Genomic DNA, 18,698 nt, shown 5'->3' with positions numbered 1-18,698 from the left:
TTGGGTGGTAGAGGCATTACACTAGTCAATATCTATGCACCCAACACCGATTAAGCTGTGTTCCTGAACAGGCTTTCACATGTGCTGGCTCCAAACATGCCCAGTATGGTGCTCATTGGAGCGGCAGATACCCAGCTTGATCGCTTGCATCCTCCCCTTCCTGGATGGATACCTTCCTGTGCATGCTGGATGTACATACAGCAATAGTCCATTCGGAATACTTAGCCAGAACAACCTTGGATCATAACTCCATTGTCATCAAAATGGCCTGGGTCAGGATGAGGAACACTATTCCTTCTTGGAGGTTGAAGGCTAGGCGTCCTCTCCCCGGTCCAGATCAGTGGGCATTTGCAGCAGTTACTAGTTCCTGGTCAGGTTTAAGGATGAGACGTGGAAGCCTTGTTATTAGATGCTCGACCATACACGCACTTACAGCTACAGTCCTTTGGACTATTTACCTAGAAAAAGCCCCGGCTCACGGGACACAGGGGGCGAAACACGTATTGGCTGGGCCGCAAAACAAGATTGTTTTATAATGAGCACAAAAGACTCCAAATAAAATTTGGAGAAACAACGAGTTCCCAACCATATTTGTTACCAGTTTCGCAGTGATGATGCCTATTGCTGACAGATATGATTGAGTTTTGACAAAAAACAGTACTTATCCATGTACCTCCTCCTCTACAAGTGGAGTGGGATGCCTTTAAACTGTGACCAGAGGGCATGGAATTACGGGTGGCGCCCCTTCAGTGTTTTGATTACAAACGATATATGGTGACCAGTCATGGTGCGAGAGATAAGGCTGAGACAATACTGGCATGGTTGGCGGATCCCAAGAGACGTTGCTCGCAAATTGTAGAAATGGAAAAGGCTGATGGGGTTCGAGTCTATGGACAGAATTATATTAATTAGCTGTTTCTGCACTACTATGCTGAACTCTACTTGGGGAGGCTTGAGACAACCAGCTGCTACACAGGTGTTCCTCACTCGCTGCCCCTGCCGGCACTTAGTCATGGGGGAGGGGGAGGGGAGTTGTGTAGTTTGGGACGGGGGGAGAGTTGGGTAGTGACATAACTCTGTCAGAAATAAAAGCGGCTGTTCAGGGCATGGCCAGAAGAAAGGTCCCTAGAAGTGATAGACTCCTAGTGGAGTTTTATGTTACCTACATTGAGAAGCTGGCCTCACGGGTGGTGGAAGTTTATAGGATGACTAGACTAGTAGCATTCCTCCCTATATCAACTAGAGAAGCGCTGATAATCTCCCGACGGTTAAAGCGGTCAGTGTCAATGTTAAAAGTTGATTATAAAATATTAAGTAGAATATTAGCAGCCCATCTCCTGCTGTATACGTCATGGCTGATAAATACTGATCAAGTAAGATTGATACCGAGCTGGGATATGGCGCTCTATATTTCAGAGGCTGATAGCTATTCTGCTGGATGCCCAGGCTGTTGACCCCGATGCCTTGGTCATGTCTGTTGATACTGAGAAGGCATTCAACAATGTGGATTGGCACTACCTGTATGCCGTGATAAGCCTAGGTCCTGGATTTATCCAGTGCATTTGAGCTGGTGCTTTCGGGTGCTTGGCATCGGTACTTAATTGGTTTCCGGTGCTCTGTACCTGAACTTATTTGTCACACTGCACTTGTGACAGTCTGCCACATGGTAGCACTGCACATCTAATTTAGAGATGAGCAGAACAAGGGTTGTTTATTAATGCAGTATACTTAAAAAAATACTAATACCTGCCTCCCCAGCTGATCCTAGCTTTGGGGACTAGGAATAATCTGCACTGTCGCCCTTGCAGGCGAGAGAGATGGATAGTAGTTGTTTTGGTGCTGCCATTGGCAGCAAGGGCAGGGGAATGGGTGTTGCAAGCTGCAGAGGCCTCCTGGGCAGGGCACTGGCACTTATTATTTTACAAATTAAGCACTGGATTTATCAAGTGAACGCAACTAATGTATACCAATCCCACAGCATGGGTCAAGACTGGGGGAGTGATTTTTGATATCTATCATTCCCAACAAGGCAATACCATTCCCGGACCGGTTTGGGTCTCCCTCGGGCCTAAAGGTTAGTTGGTAGAAAACCTGCCTATTTTCGATTTGGCAGACTCAGGACCCAGCCCCCGACATGCAGGATTTAGTATGGGAACCCACCTCATTCAAATATTTGGGAGTCCACATCTTTTGAACAGTAACTGATATTATGAAGGGTAACATTGGTAGGGCAATATCTAACCTTAGAACAGTATAATCTTTTTGGAAAACACTCCCACTCTGTGTGGTGGGGAGGGTAGCGTTGGTGAAAAGGTTGGCGTTGCCCAGACTTCTAAATTATTTTAGTACGCTGCTGGTGGTGGTTACTAGGGCGATATTTCAGGAAATCGATTCCTTACTGGGTGCCTTCGTTTGGGGATCAGGCGGATGGGAAGTGCTGCTTGCTGAACTTCAATGCCCAGTGGCTGATGGTGGCCTGGTCGCCCCAGACTTCAAAGCATTATACCTAGCAACACAGCTACAGTGGGTGATATGGTGGGTGCTGGCTAGTAAAGAGGGGCTTGCCCAAGAAGCCATTGGGCCCCCAAAGCGGTGGCTGGCATGGTTGATGCTTGATCTCTGCCTCAAAGAAGTAAACGCGCAGGATTTATCAGTGTTTGCTAAATATTGTTGGATCCACTGCCTGCAGAAAACTAGAGTGAAACACCCTTATTCACCTGATATGCAGTTGCGATGGCTGGCTGAACTTCTCCCAGTGGGCTCACCGGGTAGGTCGACCAGATGGGTGGAACAAGATATTAGAACGCTTAGGGCCTTGTTTAGAGCGGGAGAACTAGTGCTGTTTGACGACCTACCGGCGGATTTGGATCTTGCAGTAAGTTACTTCTTAGTATATGAGGCAGGGGTAGAGGCGTTTCGAGTTAAATAATAATAATAATAAGGGAGTTTTATAAAGCGCTTGGTTACGCTCAGATGGCGTGTCCCCGCGCTGAAACAGAAGAACTCCCACCGACTGGATCGTGGAGTCTGCTCGGTTACCGTGTATATAAGTATGTTTTTAGCTTCTTCCTGAAGCTAAGTTCAGATGACTCCAGGCGGAGGTTCAGAGGAAGGGCATTCCAGCTCTTCGCCACCAGGTAGCGGAAAGATCTTCCCCCCATGCAAGCCCTCCTTATCCTAGGGACCTTTAATAGGCCTCCATCGGAGGAGCGACGGCGCGCGAGGGTACGTACCTCCTGACCAGAGTCTGGAGCGGTGAAAGCACCTTCCCAGTAAGGATGCAGTGGCAGGTACAAAGGGCCTTAAACTCGACCCTACTCTATCTTTTGGGAAATTTTAGAATGAGGCGGGCTGCCACATTCTGCAACACCTGAAGGCGATTAATTGCCTTACTGGTTGCTCCCAGGTACAGCAGGTTGCCGTAGTCCAGGCGCGATCTGACGAGGGCATGCACCAGCGTTCTACGAGCTGACGTAGGAAGGAGATCTAGGACCTTCCGAAGACTTTTTAGGACGCTGAAGCAGATACCCGCCACACGGCCTATCTGAGGTCCAAAGGACAGGTCAGCATCAAGTCAGACTCCAAGGTTTTTAACTACTTGACAGGGTGTTGGAACCTCGCCTAAGCATGGAGGCCACCACGCCGACGACCAGACAGATGGGTTCCCTCCCACTACGAGCACCTCGGTCTTGCTGCCATTTAATTTGAGGCAGTTGGTGGACATCCAGGCTGCAAGGTCTTGCATGCAGGCTCTGAAACTGTCCACCGCAAGATCGGGTGCTCGCGAGAGGGAGACAACCAGCTGCGTGTCGTCGGCATAGGACACTACGTGCAGACCATGGCCCTCAGCAATGGGGGCCACTGGGGAGACGTATAGATTGAATAGGGTGGGGCTCAGGGACGATCCCTGGGGTACGCCCTGGCCCAATCCGATATCCCTGGAATAACATTCGCCCTGGCGGACCTGAAAACTTCTCCCCGTCAGGAAGGACTGGATCCATTCCAGTGCAGCTCCAGATATCCCTTCACTGTTCAGACACTGTAGCAGGGTGGTGTGAGCTACAGTGTCGAATGCTGCACTCAGGTCCAATAGGATGAGGGCCATAGTATGACCCTCATCCACCCCCTGACGTAGGGTCTCCACAGCCCTCAGAAGCGCTGATTACGTTGAGTGGCAGGGACGGAAACCAAACTGGGTATCGTGTAGTAGGGCAGCCTCTTCCATGAAATCCATCAGTTGCAGGTTTACCGTTTTTTCCGCCACTTTGGCCAGGTAAGGCAGAAGGGAGATCGGTCGGAGGTTCTCTAGCTTTTCAAAGCTGATGTTAGGTTTCTTCCTGAGAGGTAGAACCACCGCCTGTTTCCAGTCTTCGGGCACGGTCTTAGTGCTAAAAGACACGTCCAATAGATGTCTGATATATGGTTCTAGCACCTGTAAGCTATCCGCTAGCCGTTTCGGTGTGGTGGGGTCCCGCGGGGAGCCCGACTTGATGGATCTACAGATTTTTAGAAGGTCCTCTGGGGGCGGGGTGACAAAGTTGGTCAGTATATGTCTGTGCCCCCATTCCCTCGGGCTTTCCGCAAATTCAGTCCCAGCAATGGGATGACTGGGAAATGCCGAGTAGATTTTGGCTATCTTTTCGGCGAAGAAGTCCGCGATCCGGTCACAGGATTCCACCGAGCAGTCAACTGGAACAATGGCTGGTTTCCCACTCGAGAGGGTTTTGTAGAGCGAGAAAAGCTCCTTCATCGAGTTACCAGCTTCACTAATTCTAGTAGAGTAATATGTTGCTTTGGACTTCCTGATTAGCCCGTGATAAATTCGACTCTCAATTAGGTAGGCTTCCCTAGTTTCCTTAGAAGGGGCCCCACGCCACTGTCTTTCGACTCGCTTCAATGCTGCTTTCGTGACTCGTAGTTCATCACTGAACCACGGGGCAGTTTTTTGAACGCGGCCACCCGATTTGGCGCGCAAAAGTGGGGCTGTACAATCAAGCGCCTCGTTGATACGCTTACATAGATTGATGTTAGCCGTGTCCGCATCATCCCCCCCAGGGCTTCCTCCTTTGGTCAGTGCCGCACTGAATTTAGCCTGGGAAAAGGTAGCCAATCTCCGCCTGGGGTGGTACAGTGTTGCTGGCTCCGGAGATCTTACCCCAGGAATTCGTATGGAGAATGGTACTAGATGGTGATCCGACCAGGGGATGGGAATGGGGGTCCTGGCTTCTACTTCCCCCCCAATTGACGAATATGGGGTCAAGTAGATGTCCCAACTGCTCAGTGAGACCACTTACTATTTGATTCAGCTGGAGGGCTCCTAGCGCCTGGCAGAAGTCCCTGCTGACGTTGTCTGTGGGGTTGTTCAAATGTAAGTTAAGATCCCCCAGTACCAGGAATTTGTCTTTGCGCAGCGCAGCCTCCATTATGCCTTCAACCAGACTCTCCCCAAACCTGGCTATAGGGCCAGGGGGTCTATAGATTAACATGCCCTTCAGCGTACAGTCTTCTTTTACTTTAACAGTAAAACTCCCTGCCTCGCTATCCAGGATGGGAGAGTGGTCTAGTTGGCAACGTAGACTTTTCTGGGCTACAATAGCAATGCCTCCTCCTCTACCGGTAGGTCTATCCTGCCTAAGCATTATGTAGCCCTCTGGTAGTGCCTCTAAGGCATCAGGGGTAGAGCCATCATCTAGCCATGTCTCAGTAAGAAACACAAGATCCCACTGTTTCTCAGTGAGTAGATCGTATAGATCTAATTTGTGTTTCCGCAGAGAACGTACGTTGAGCAGGCCACAGTCCAGAATATAGTCTCTAGGGGACACATCCCTGCCAGGGTCATAGGAGAAGTGGCAGTATACGCAGCCTCTCTTATCCTCCACTCGCAATTTATGCAGACATGGGCCGGCAATGGTACTGCGGAAGGTCAGCAGTTCCTGCCTGCTCCACCGTATGTGTCCCTCCCGAGGGACATTTGGTATGGCCCTGGACCGCGTACGATCGCGGACGGGCGCAGACGGGCTTGCCTTGGGCGCAGACGGGCTTGCCTTAGGCGCGCCTTCGGCACGCTGACGGCGCGCCCGCTGCGCGTCCGAGGAATGCTCATTTATATAAGGAGGTGGGAGGCGTGGCCTCAAAGGGGGGCGTGTCCCGGTGTTTGAGCCGCGATGGCGGCGCTGTTGTCCCCTCCCTGTAACACCGCTCAGGTCCGCTGTGCCAAGGTTTTAGCTGCAACTTCCAGAGGAGAAGTGCTCAGGGTGAGTGGGGCGAGGGTTAAAAACACACCTGTTAGCCTGGGGAAGGTAGAGAACCTAGGGCGCATCAGTGTGGCTACATTATTTATGCCTTCTCGGGGATACCAGGATTGTTTTGAGCCTTTATCAAGCCCTCGGGAAAGACCTTGATGCTCCATTTGATGCACTGAGAGATAAATGGGAGGCAGATGTGGGAGCAACTCTTGCACAGGATTCCTGGGGGAAATAATGGAACGGACACCGAAGGTCTCCAGAAAAACGAGGTTCAAATTGATGAATTTATATTTCTTGCCTTATGCCTGGCAGAATGAATAGATTTTTTGCGCAGGCGAGTGGGACTACCCGCGGCTCCTTTTCTATGGTGGCGATATTATAGCACTGCCCAATGCTATCACTGTTCACAAACTTGTTGGAGCCCCAGCAATGCGCCCCCGCCTCGCTAAACACAAAACCACTGCTAAATTTATAAAACTAGCTCTTATCCTGGCTCAGCAACAAATCACGCTCCATTGAAATTCAACACTAGGCCTAACCACAGATGGGTGGGAAAGGGAATTGTTTCGATGGGTGGATTATGAAGGTAATACACTCCTCAGGGATGCAAAGAGAGGTAAATTCATAACTCTAAAGAGAAGCATTGGCTCCATAGAAGCAGCCAGGGAATGGGGAAATCTAGTGGAAATGCTTAGAACAGAGTCCATGGCACAGAAAGGGATTCAGCCTTGGAAGGCCCAGAAGCTGGGGAGTTGGGTTAGAACATCTGGGGAGCACTAACTTGGGTGAAGCAGACTGCTAAGGGCAGAGGGCCACCTGGCCACACCCCACAGTGTTGGACCTCGCCCTTTTTGCAGGGTTGTCCCCAAACCTTTTGCCTTCTTCCTCCTATTCTACTGACCCTCTTTTGTTGGCTTTAGGACTCGTGCCACTTTACCACTACAAATCAGTGCTAAAGTGCATATGCTCTCTCCTTTAAACATGGTAAGATTGGTTTACATCTGTTTGGCATATTTAATTTACTTGTAAGTCTCTTGTGACAGCGGTATCCCATATACCCAGGACATGTCAAATAAATACCACAAGTGGACCTGCAGCACTGCTTGTGCCACCCACAGAAGTACCCTTTCAAACCTGTCTCAGGCCTGCCACCGCAGGGCCTGCATTAGCAATTTACTGCCACTTTGACTTGGCATTCAGAAATACTTGCCAAGCCCAAAACTCCGCTTTTACTACATATAGGTCATCCCTAAGGTAGGCCCTAGGTAGACCTATGGGCGGGTGCTGTGCAAGTGAAAGGTAGGACATGTGCCTTTATTGTGGGGCATGCCCTGGTAGTGACAAACAGCTTATTTTGTAGACTATAGACTAGCATTGGGAATTCCGTTATATGTGTTTAAGTGGTAAGTCCTGATCTTAAAGGAGTAGCATTGCCTTGTTTGGTATGTTTAGAATGGTAGTGAGAAATCCTGCTTACTGGTGTAGTTGGATCTTACATTACTATTTGGTAATGCCACTTTTAAGAAGTAGGCATTTCTCTGTGCTTATAACTCAGTGTGCTTTGCAGATGGACTCCAATCCACTTCTGCGTCTGATTGACAGCTACACTTTCTTCATACTTTCCAAACAGCCATCCCATAGGAAGGATTGGGTGACACAGGGTTACATCTGAATACTGATAGTCTTCCTGGGCTGGGAGAGAGGGAGGCAGGGTACACTTACATTTGTATAGGTTTTTTTCTGCCCTCACACAAAGGTCTGACTTACCTCCTACTGATGTCTCGAGCAAGGGCCAGGGTTGAAAAGGAATGGTGTGCACTTCTAAGGTTACGTTTGACATCACCCCTTGAACACAGACATTTTGGAGTACACTACAAGGGGTTTTTACCCCATGTTTTTAGGTACTGCGTGGACAAACTGGATTAACATAACATAACTTGTAACCAGAAGCTGCTGGCCCTACATACTGCACTAGAGCACTGCTGTGCTGCCAGGAGGGCCGCCACTTGGACTACTTTGCTTTGTTGTGCTAACCTGCTTGGCTGCTAAAGAAACTGCCACTTTGCTTGAGGAAACCAGTGTGCAGGGCTGCTGCCTGCCTGTTCTTCATGCCCCCAGTGGTCTCCTAGGGCAAGTGGGCTGGCCCCTTCCCTGCTCAGTTAAGGCTCTCTAAAGGATTCCAGGACTGTGCAGCTTGTGGTTAGATAGCAGAGTGTGTTTTCAACTTTTCCTGCATCAGCACGTGTTGAGCGATACTTGGTTTGCACTGCCAGCCCTCAGGTGTGTCGGAGCGGTCCAGAGAGGTATCTGGCACTGTGGGGATTGAGTGTGGTGCCTAAATACACCTAACAAGCACTCCCCAGTACCCGGAGGGTAAAAGCAGGGACCCACTCTAGTGTCCCTGGTGTTTTTGCAGCAATGCGTAGACTGCGCTGTTCTCGGACCTGTGCTCCATTTTGATTGTAACAGATTACCGCACTGGGCTTCAGCCGGTATCACCGAAGCCCAGCAGTAGAGGATGCAGTGCAGCCCTGGCAGAAAGACATGGTCCAGTAGCCAGGGAAGGTTCAAGCCTACGGGGCTCGGGACAATGGCACTGCCCCATAATCTGTCACAGGTTATGTACCGGCCACCTGGTCCTCCTTTGCCCAACCCCGATTACCAGCTGACCCGAGCCATTGCCGCACTGGCCCATGCCTGCACCGCCTTCTGGTTGAAGAACCCCACGGTTCTATAAACAAATAGGTGCCTTCTGGTTGGGGGGTTGTCCCACACGCTCGCGGGCAGCTATGTTTTACACGTGGACTGCAGTGACCAGCAGGGTGTCCCACGTGGCCTCACAGTTGGTATCCTTCTCCCTCTACCTGAGAGGACACACTTTTGGGTTAGCTTCTCCTCTTCAGGTAGCATGATGGTGTGAGACCTCGGCAGAGGCCCCCCACGCCCCAAGTAGAAACAGATTGCCATGGGAGGAATTGCCTTACCGTATTCCCTGTAATAGGCCCTACGTTTCATTTACCACATAGAGTTTAATAGGAGTGCAGGGGTACTGCATCCTAAGTGTTTATGGAGAAATATGGTGGTTTATGTGTGGTCCCTCAATAAGGTAACTTTACTTGCCTATTTGTGATGATTCATGTGTCCATTTAGAACCTCTGCATTTCATGCCCTGATATTGTAAAATATTTAGTTTTGCCTCACATTAGTAAGGGTCACGAGTGCTATCTCAGGCTTTGCATAGTATGTGCAGTATTTAGCATCTATGTAATTTTGGTGTACAGTATTGATAATTCATGTGCCTTTATTTTACAAGCTGTTGCATTTCATGCCCTTATGTTACAATGCATGAATCTTGCATTATCAGGATAAGGAGTACTATCACAGGATTCATATAATATGCACAGTAGTTCTGATTTATGTTGTTTTAATCTATATTGTATGCACAGTTTATACTACATATTTATATAAACCTTTGTGGAGTCTCTTTTGTGGTATATTCATTGTGTTACTGTGGACAGTGTGTTGTGCAAAAGCTTTACACGTTGCCTCTGATGAGAAGTGTGACTGCTCTGCGCCAATCTACCAGAGGATGAGCACAAGTTATCTTTGGTGTGTAACTTACTTGCCCTGACTAGAGTGGTGGGTTCTGCCTGGCTTAGGTGAATACCCTAGCCAATCAGAAAACCCTTTTCTATCAATCGGGTTCCCCTAATGACTAGTGGTGCCGCATGTGTCCCCTTCTGAGATTCATATTACTCTTTGGTGACAGCGATGCCCAGGTCTGAACTAGCACACACTGCTGCAGAACACCATACTGTTTGGACTGAGTGGGGGGAAGGGGGTATAGCTACTGGGGGTGGGCAGTTAGGGAATTGGGCTAATCAATGGCAAGGGATGTTGTAGCTGATGGGTTGTCGCTGAGAGGGCGGATTTGCCCGGGGATGGCCTTGGGTTGCTTTTATCTCTAAGCGGGGGCTCTCTCCTAATTGGTGGGGTTCTATGGGGTTTTACCCTGTGGTTAGTGTTCCTATATCCAGTCTGCCTCTAGGCCTGTAATATGCAAATGCCCAAAAAGATTTTTTACCCAAAAAATAATTTGAAACGGTATTAAAAATTCAACAGCACCAAAAATAATACACAATATTACACTAAACATGTGCTGGAAATAGTAATGATAACTTAACAAAAGGCCTGCGACCCCGACTGCTACTGCTTGATGATCGTTTGTCATATGAAGAAGTGTGAGCTGATTACTGGCAAGAGATTACCAATTCAGAGAGATGAGATGTATCCTTGTACATATTGTCACCATGCACGGCAAAGCTTCACATTTGGCGTATTTCATTTACCTCATTCTAGTATACTAAAGGCAGTGCTGATATACCAAAATGACTGTAGTAACTTTTTCAAAATGCCATTTGGCGGATGAAAAATGCACTTTTGGAAGGAAAGCAAGTTATTTCCCTACATTATTTCTCTCCATAACTTCATCTTTCTACAAATTATGACCACTGCACATCTCTACGACAAACACCTATAGACCCTTTCGGAAAGAACTTGGGCAATGTCCAAGATTCATTACAACAGGCACCTTTATAGTGTGCTCGATGATGTAACAAACTGCACAATAAAAACTTCTAGCCTAAGGACAAAGATCAGGCAAACCCTAATTGAGTAAACTGCAACGGTCATCATTAGTGGTTAGAACCTCTAAAAATATATATTCCCCAGACATATTTTTCTCTAAGACTTTAAACTGTGAAACAAGGCCCACATAGGGACTGTGAAATAAGTAAATGACCAGGAGGTAAGGGGTACCATAACACACCCATCTAAAACAATAATCTGCTCGCAGTTAAAGTTATAGTCAAAGCCAGTCTAGCCATATTCCATCAGACATTTCCCCATGGCCTGAAACTGTGGGAGGCTGTTTTTAGGTTGCGCTTAGACAGCGCATTCCACTGTCAATGCAAGACATTTTGATTACACGCAGTGGGCTTACAGTCCGCCCATGGCTTACCATTAGCTTACCATTTGTTACCTTCAACGTGTCCCTAATTTCCTTCATTCTAGTTTGTCTTGGCATGCCTGTGTCACGTCCTCTTCTTGTGTTTGGTCCTCCCCTGGAGCATGGACAAAGTACTTGGTCCTTCCACTGTTCCCATTTTTTAGCTACTTTTTTGGAGGGTTCGAGCACTCCATACGAGTACTTCTCTTATCAGTCTGTCTCCCATATCCATGTTCATGTAGCTTCTATTACCTTCCATGTTGCATTCTTTTCCCTCCCAACCCCTTGCCCAACAATATAAGCGAATCAGCTCATCTACAACAAGGAATAAGTCCAACGTTGTGGCACAGAATACTCATATCCTTGCACTGTAAAGTGTGACTGAGATTCTGCGTACCTTTCAAATAAAGAATGCTGCAACATTATTTCTTGTCACCCAAATGTCATTTACAGAGTAAAAGCATTGTTTCTTCTACTTTATCCAAAATACAGAGCTCACCAGTGCAACGCCTCTTTGAAACATTGACAAAACTCATGAGAGTGGCTTCTCTTCAGAGACTAAGGACCCAGTAGAACTTCAACTGAGGCTCTGACTTAGGCCTTTGGCTGCATTCGTCTAAGCCACTCCGCTCTACACCACACTGCTCTACGCCACTCCACTCTATGTCACTGCACTCTACTCTAACCTTTCACTCTACTGTGCACCACACTACTTTATGCCACTCTACCCTACACCCCTCTATGCCACTACACCCTACTCTGCACCACTCCAATATACACCATAGCACTGTACTCTGCCATTCCGTTCGTCATTGCACTCTATGCCACTGCACTACTCCACTCTAAATCTCTGCACTTTACTATGTGCACCAGCACTCACGTCACAGCACTCTATGTCACTCCACTCTAAATCACTATACTCTGCACCACTGCATACTACTCTACACCACTGCACTCTATGCCGCACTACACCACTCCATGCCCCTCCACTCTGTTCCACTCCAGTCTACCCCACTCTATACCACTCCACACTAATCCACTCCAATGCACTCCGTTCTACTCCACTCCTCTCTGCTGTACAACATGGCTAAAAGACATTGGCAATGTCAATAGCTCTTGCATAGGCAAAACCTACTGTCTTTGCCAATGCTTGTTTTAAGTTTGGCCATTTCTGCTTCTGTCTCAAGCTCCCTGGGTTTATGGCAGCAGGCATATGGGTGCATAAGGGGGGACAGAGAATTAATATGAATGGTGTGGTCAATCACTAATATGAATGGTGTGAAAAGAAAGAGAGAAATGGGGCCAGTTGGTTTGAACTTGCGAGGCAAATACTGACCTACTCTCAGTGAAGGTGTTTGCCCCACGGTGATTGAAGTCTTTTTTTATTGGTGATGCCCCCCCCCCCCCCCTGTGCCCTCTGTCCCCTCTCCATGGGAAATTCGCCACCTCCATGTGCAGGGTTGTTTGATTAGGCATTGCAGTACAGGTGGAAAAGTGCCTGTCGGCAAAAAAAGAGACACAAAGTTTGCATGCTCGTTTGAACATTTTTGCTCGGGCTGCTTTTGGTTTCCAGTCCATTCCTGGTTACAGAGCTGTAACTCTCCCATTAAGTGTATGTTTAAAGAATGAAAGATTAAGGAGCTGGCCTTCTTCCTGCAGAATTACATGCAGGGACCCCAAGAACAACTCATACCAGACTACTGAAAGAGAGCAAACAGCAGTCCTCGATATACTGAGATGCTTTAGCTCCAAGAGATTGGCCATACCATTCTCAAAGTCTATGTGTTACAGATTAAAAGTGAAAGCTCTACCAAGGTTTATGAATTTTACTTTAAGTTTTTTCCTCACTTGAACTTTTAAGGTGCAGAATTGACAAAAAATATGTTGTTCAGTTTACTTGCAAATATAAATCCATTACAATCCGGAAGCTCGTACCAATCCAATATCCCACATTATTTTTTTGGGGCATTATTATTTTATCATGGCCGCATTGAAATGTTCTAGTTAACTAAATTGATTGTTCAATTGACTCCACAGAAAGCAGAATCTTCCAGCCCCTTGTGTAAAATATCTGCAGGAAGATCAAGTGATATCTACTGGGGCAGACACAAATCTCTTCTTAGCAAGAACCCCATATCAAAACAATTTTTAAAACTTTAGCTAAGCTAAGCTGATAATTAGGTTGGACATCAGCAAAAGAAAGAAGCAGATGCCCTAAAAATTTCTCGAAAAGGAATAGAAGAAGGTGTGTCTCCTAACTTTGATCCTTCACTTTCAGGACTTGTTCTTAGTATTTTCAGATGGGTTGTATCTATTGAGTGCAAATGGCCAGTACCCCAATAACAAAAGAGGAAGTTTTAGGAGATCGAGGTGTAGGAACCAGACGAGCAGGATGCTTTGATTGCATTATCTTCACAAGACCACCTGCAGAACCTAGGGGGCCACATGGACAAGACATGACCTTCTGCATACCGAAGAAATATCGAAGATCCTAAAAGTCAGCAGCAAATGCATAGATTAGGGTTCCCCTTAGTGCCTGCAAAGAGGCAGCAGATGCTAACATTTATAAACTAGCTTGGTTGCTGTGTGGGAAATACAAAACTTGATTTGTGCAGCAAATCCTAGCACATCGCCATGCCCACTCTCTTTGTGATGCACCATAGCCAGTATGCAGCATGGCTAGCACACCCCCTTGCTTGAGCAAGACACATTTCTTGTAAAAAAGCCTTTCTTGTAAAAAAGAAGATTTCATATATAGTGGTTTCGTTCTAATAACACGCATATACCAATAACATATCTATCTGGATTTTAGTTGGAAGTCCATAATGAAGCAAACATTAATCTCAAATCCACTAAATTCCCCAAAAAAACCAAAGGACCAACTGAGGTGGTGCTGCATAACTCAAATCTTGTAGGAATAAACTGTTCACTGAAGAGGTAACAGTGGAAGGATTGCAAGCAATTGAAGGACCAATAATTACCTTTGTTGCTTTTAGATATAAGTCTACCTTTCAGTGGTTTTGTACATTGTATGTAATACTGTGGTCAATATTAAGCAAGATGGGTCTTCAATAGTCACATAAAAAGCTAATGTTCCATTGAACTTTAATAATAGAGGAAGGATCATATCATTTACACGCACACCAGATAAAGTATCCGCTTCAGTAATTGTTTATAGACAAATCTTCATGCAGTCTGTGGATCTTTATGCTTTAGTTTAAAAGGATTCTCCATGAATCTATGTAGCTAGCTGGTATTGTCCCTTGGGACAATAGAAACAGTGACTTTATAAAACAGATATTTACAAAAAAGATTCCGCAGACATACGAAGGCTAAGCTATCCAGCGTGCATACATTATTAGTAACTTGCAACTGGTTTCTTGTCTGTATATTGGTAAGTTCCCTTCAGGTGAAATCATAAAAGCCTCTCTGTGATAACATTCGATTTAAGAATCTCAAGATTCCATTATTCAAGTAGAGGGACATGTAACAAGGGAACATCAGTAATATTACAGATCCCCCCTACTGCCTTGAATGGCATCAAATACCAACTGCTGCTCAATAAACGGACAACAGTTCATTGGAGTCGACATGAGACCCGCAACTCCACAATCTAGCTCCCATTCTTCCTGAACAGTCAGTCTCCATTAAAACTAGGCTTTTTTCAAAACCATCTTCATAAACAGCAGACCCCTCTGAGGAACTTTCTTCTCAGAGATCCCTTTTACTATCTACATTCACTTACTGGTTGATATTTTCCACGTCCACAACCTGAACCAGGAAGATGCTTTTTTTTGCAACCAAGTGCAAAAAGCCTGACATATTCAAAAGTAGATGCAGAGGAACTGGATATGCATCAACAGCCAGAAGACAAATTCTGTTTGTGGTCATGAAATCACATTCTTGATCCTAATTCCATGAATAACACTCTCCCATCTCACTCCACTTGTCTCCCATTTCCCACATCCCTACCAGAAGACTAGTACACAAAGCAGGGAACATGTGTGTTCTCTTCTAAAGGGCCAATTATTCATTCCACACAAACAAACTACCATCTTGTGAGCATTTCTCCATCCACATGAAACTAGACATGTTCTACATTTCTTGCAATTACCCAACAAAATCAACTAAATGCCGGGTGGTAGTTACATAGGTGGCTGGATTACCGCAAGGCTTGCTACACTGGGCTGCCAAAGTAAAAGATATTCAAGCCTCGTGGCATGCAAGAACAAACCATCCAATGTATTCTTCCTTTAAAAAAAGTATGGACACATTACTTCGGCCCTTGAAGTTTAACATTGACTGCTAATGAAATAGAGCAAAAACGCAAGACCTCTGGCTTAGTTTAAAACCCTCTCAGTTACACTGCCAATGTTTTCTTCACAACTTACCTTTATTCTGTAAGGAATATTCCAAAGACCACCCTAGTTCCTGTTTTACAGTGGGTATCGTCAGTGGACTGTCATCTCAGCATTATCAACTTAGTTGCATGGGTACACCAAAGCCCTCACTAATCATAGGTGCCTGTCACCCCCTTCTACCCATCCCCAAAGATCATTAACGTTGTTTCTCAAAGCATGCAACCCTTTACAAGAGAGAGAGAGAGTGTGTTTCAAGTTCAACAAAGACAGACATGGACACCAGCTTGGCTTCAGTGATTTGAACCAAATAATCTTGAGTTCTATCATTAAGAATACCTTTACCCTTTACCAAGACATCAATACCATATTATTTGTATATTTTAGGCAAGGTTGCTTCTGAAACCTCCAATATTCATGCCCACACATTACTCTGCAGGTCATACCACAATCATTGATCAACAAAAACAAAAATGTAGACGACGTTTTTGAAAGTAATGGATCATAGTTATCCTTTTCTTTGTGAGAAAAAAAATCAACATTTTCACAAAATGCTGAAAGTCCCGATATCGAATATCACTCCATTGCTAGCATGTGATAATACCCATTGTCATCCCCAAACCACTCAAATCGCCTCAATACTTGCTCATTAACAGGACACACATTTAGGTACCGACTAACAAAGTTTTACACAAATACAACAGTCTAAGCGCCAGGATATTTTTTTTGGTGTCAGGCAAGTGATTCCAATGTTACAGAGAGCAAGAAGAGAATCATAAGCAGGTGGAAACTGTGACAATTGGTAAACACTGCACAGATGACAAATGCCTCAGGGTACCCAGCGGGAAGCGGCGTTTCTGACTCCACGGTGTTGCTAATACCACTCATCCCCTTCTCTGTCACACACCCTGGTGTGGGGAGCAGCCACCGCTGGTCCAACAGGCAGACAGAAAATACTCCCAAGACCTACACAATCGACGGTACGATATGTAAAGAAACTACAGTAAAGAAAACCATGAAGCATGACACCTGGGGGGCGTGGCTTGCCGCTGGAAGATGGTGGTCGCAGCTTGAGCGAGCTCCGGCCAGCCCGCTACTTATCCTGTGGTTATCCTGCCTCTGCCCTGCTTTCAGGCGCCCGTTACCAGTGTACGGGGTCTGGGGCTGCCTGTCGGCGATCCGGTGACCTGAGCGGAGCTCCCGGAGCCGGGGACGCGACGCGGGCCGACGTGCCACTTGGAGGCCTGCACCAGTGAGGTGGAGCCGGGGACCTAGAGTTTCGCGCCCCCGGACCTGGACACCTACCGGGCGGCCTGGGGTCGCGGAAGACAACCGGCGACCGGGACCCGCCGGAGGCGCCTGCTGACGAGCGCTCACCTGTACCCCTGCCTGGGTTTAGGAGGGCCATCGCTGGCCCCAATTCAGCGGAGAGTGGCGCGCTGACCGAGGAGTCCTTGTCACAGCACCAGCCATTGTGGGCGGCCTGGGCGCCCAGCGGGATCCCCGGCCTCGCGTGCGCGAGCGGCTGACCTGCGGTGCGGGCTGCTCGGCCTCTGCCGCCCGCGCGAGCCGGCTTGGCGGCAAAACCGCAAGGACCTTGTCGGTCGGACGCGGTGGCGCAGGGGCAGCGGCAGCTGGTGGGACCCCCCAGAGAACTGATCGGACCAGCGCTGGTGCTGGCGGGGGCTCTAAGATCCGCGGCCTACCCCCAGGAGGGGGCATTTGCTGGTTGGTGACGTTCCCCCCGCTCCTCCTGCCTGCCTTACTCGGTGGATGCCCCGGGGCTCCGACACTGGGGGGGCCACTGAGGTATCTCGGCCGGGAACGCTCTGCTGGGAGCTGTAGGCCTGGGGGCTGATCTACTGGGGAATCCTCTGCACTGAGTGCCTTGACTCCCGGGACTGGTGCTGGCTGGCTATATACTGGGGCTGGCCCCCCTTTGCTCTGAGACACGGCTTGCCCGCCTGGAGGGGATACACATGCTATGATCGCCTGAACCCCTGGCTGAAGAGTGCTGGGAACGGAACCCCCTGGGCTGCGGTGAGGAGCTACCGGGAACCCTTCTGCGCACTTTGTGCCCTCCGGGAGGAGGGGAGTAGTGGGGCCCTGTGAGCCATGGGGCGCCCCCGGAAGCCCCCGACGGACGTGGAGGAGGGGGCGGCGAGCAGCCAGAGCTCTGCCGTGAGTGAGGGTCCGACGTCGGGCCTACCTCAAGGCCAACTGGAGCAGATTCTACAGGCCATCGCAGACACCAGGGAGGCCCTGCGTCTGGATATCGGCCAAGTGTCCACGAGCCTGGGTCTTTTGAGAGCGGACCACGGCAAGCTAGCGGACCGGGTCAAGCAGACTGAAGGCCGTCTGGACGCGCTGGAACCGACGACCAAGGCGAACGAGGTTGCCATAGGGGAGCTGCAGCACAGGGTACACCTACTGGAGCAAAGAGCGGAAGACGCGGAAGGGCGCAATCGCCGCAACAACATCCGCGTGGTTGGCCTGCCGGAGAAAATCGAGGGGACAGACATGGTAGGCTACCTGGAGCCCTGGCTGCGCAGCGTGGTGGCGCCGGAGGGCCTGACCCAGTTTTACACGTTGGAGCGCGCCCATCGGGTGCCAGCTCGACCCCCAGCGGAGGGCAGGCCACCACGTCCAGTGGTAGCGCGCTTGTTGCACTTCAGGGACCGTGATCTTATCCTGCAGAGGGCGAGAGCACTGGGGCCCTACCGGGTGGACAACGCTCAGGTCTCTATATACCCGGATTACTCCCTAGAGGTGCAGAGGCAACGCTCCACATTTCTGGCGGTCAAGAGAGCATTACGGGAGGAGGGCATCCGCTACTCGCTTCTGTTTCCTGCGCGTCTGGAGATTATGATGGATGGTAAATCTTCTTTCTATGACTCTCCAGATGACGTGTGGGACTGGCTGGAGCTCTATAAAGCTGGGACGGATGGTCCCCCTGCATCTGACGGACAGCGGAGGAAGCCGCAGCAATCCAGGCGATCCCGGAGACCCAGGAAGAGACCGCCGAAAGCTGGAACACCTTCTGTCTCGCAAACCGAGTTAGAACGCAGGGAGGCCCTTCAGGCGGTT

General features: G+C 48.4%; 1 protein-coding gene across 2 annotated transcripts in view; it reads right to left on the bottom strand.

Moving 5' to 3' along the window:
* The window catches only part of ASCC3 (activating signal cointegrator 1 complex subunit 3), a 2,002,173-nt gene that overhangs the window by 1,218,028 nt on the left and 765,447 nt on the right, over positions 1–18,698 (bottom strand). The gene's annotated exons all lie outside the window — the stretch shown is intronic.

Source organism: Lissotriton helveticus, chromosome 6, assembly GCF_964261635.1.
Source record: "Lissotriton helveticus chromosome 6, aLisHel1.1, whole genome shotgun sequence".
NCBI classification, from domain to species: Eukaryota; Metazoa; Chordata; class Amphibia; order Caudata; family Salamandridae; genus Lissotriton; species Lissotriton helveticus.
Note: the sequence above shows the minus strand (reverse complement) of the source record. Positions and strands in the feature narration are given on the sequence as shown.